The sequence below is a fragment of the Bidens hawaiensis genome, unplaced genomic scaffold (genome assembly GCF_021521415.1).
Source record: "Bidens hawaiensis isolate Kalapana, Puna unplaced genomic scaffold, B.hawaiensis_p1.1 tig00001369_1, whole genome shotgun sequence".
Lineage (NCBI taxonomy): Eukaryota > Viridiplantae > Streptophyta > Magnoliopsida > Asterales > Asteraceae > Bidens > Bidens hawaiensis.
The window spans coordinates 3,411,679-3,413,845 of NW_027491077.1; positions in this window are offsets into that span (position 1 = coordinate 3,411,679).

Below are 2,167 nucleotides of genomic sequence, written 5' to 3' on the forward strand. Positions count from 1 at the left end.
ATATTTTAAAATGATTTCTTAACACATTTGTTTCGACAAGAGTAATCAAGAAGTAAAAAGAAAATAAATGAAATAAATTAAGACCAAAAACAACAAATAAAACAAATTTAATTACCCGGTCTTCTTATAATTTAGCAAAAACTTGGGATCAAATTTCAGTTTTTGATAAAATTGCCGCCTTTGTGAAAAGATCCGAACATGGAATCATATTGTTTAAGTTGTTGTCACAAGGATTCATGTTCAATGTTATTTTGACATAAAAAAACAGGTTGATAGCAGGTATAATGAGCTTAGCATGATTTTCATTGCATCAGTGATATGAATTAGGTTCAGTTCGGCATAAAGCTTAGATGTACATCACTCATGGACCTGTGGTGCCTCCTATCTCTTCTCAAAGCGTATTTGGCTTTCCCCAGATCACCCCAATTTGACTCCAACCCCCTAGTGCTTGATCAAAAAATTTTATAAACGCAAAAATTTAAGGCTTTAAGATTGAACGTTGGACATAGTGCCAGTAAACTGACAAGCCTTTCATTCGAGACATGACAGGACTTACTTGTGTGCCCCCATCTCTGTAATTCTATTTTGTCCCTTTAAACCTCTCAAAATTATTTTAATAGTAAATAAATAACTCATAAATAACATAAATAACTCTTTTGCTGAATTTTTTTTAAGAACCTAAAAGCACAATTTTTTTGGTGATCAAGACACTAACGGGCTCGTGTATGACTGGGTAATTGCTTTTCTTCAAATCATTCGGAGAGATGTATCTGGAGACATGCACCTGTCTTCAAAATGACTCTCCACATTAAGTTTAGCAAATTTAGTTTATATCACTTCAACTTTTACGCATCATGGAAAGCTACCATACAATATCAATGACTGTTCTAGAGCCTTTTAAGCTTAATAACTTCACCCGTTAGGCACACAGAAACAATTTATCTATCACTTTCCAAAGGTTGGATCAATTTCATTTTATCATGGTTTGAAGCTTCTGAAAAGCTGTTAACTGAATAGTAATATCACTTCCCAGAAAGTTATAGAAGACACACATGTTAAGAACCCAGTCACCCCAGTCACTCTTCAGTTTTCAGATAAATGGTTATCCCGTATGACCACTAGTGGTTAACAGGACCAAAACACATATGAAAATACGTGTCCCTCCAACTTGGAATTAACGACATAATTTTAAGTGAAAGAATTCAAAAAAACACATCACAATCGCCCCGGATGCTTTCAGTCTTTAGATAAATGGCTATCATGTAAATCTACGATCACCGGACCAAACATATACAAGTATATGTTCTTCAAACTTGAGCAGCCGACATAACTTTAAGCGAGAGTGAAGTTTGAAAGACGTAGACAAAAAAATTTTTATTAAACGCACACGCACTCTTTATGAATTTTTTAATTTTCTCCCCCAAATTTGTGCAAAAATTTTGACCGAATGAAAAACTTTTATGTACAAATTTAACCTCAAAAAGACTCAATCATCGAAACGTAGTATTTAATAAAAAAAGTGTGATAGTTAGCCAACTGATGTACTATCATTTCTCATGTACGTTCAAGTCATTTTTTCAATTTTGAAATAAAGCAAAATAAAACTATACTTGAAAAACTAAACGTGAACATATTTTTGTATTTTTATAAAAATTTAAAATTTTAAAATCTTTTGATTGATCAATCTTTCATACCAAAGTGATACGGTTACCTTTTATCTTCAAGACATCATTTTTCATTTGTGAGAATCTCCCCCTAGGAATAAGCTTGTGTTGAGATTCTGCATCCTTGCGAGTTGAATGTCTAGAACAAGCCTTTTAATATGCAATGTATTCCCTGATTTGCTCCTACACACTTAGAGAGCAGATTAAAAACGTTCTATCACCCTAAAATCTCGTCCAAGCAACAAATAATCCATTTCATGGTTTAAAGATTTAAAAAACAATGGATATTTGCCCTGTCATGTGCCTGGAACAACCCATTTAATATACAATGAATTTGTGGTTGTTCCTACACGCATAGCGGGATTAGTTGGACATAGGAACCCAAGTTATAAATGTCTTGGGGTTTCCTTGAGCATCAACATATGTGACCTCTTGCCAACTCATATCATTCCCATCTTTAACAGAATCATTTGTTATGACAGACTCTGGTGGCTTTTAAGTTT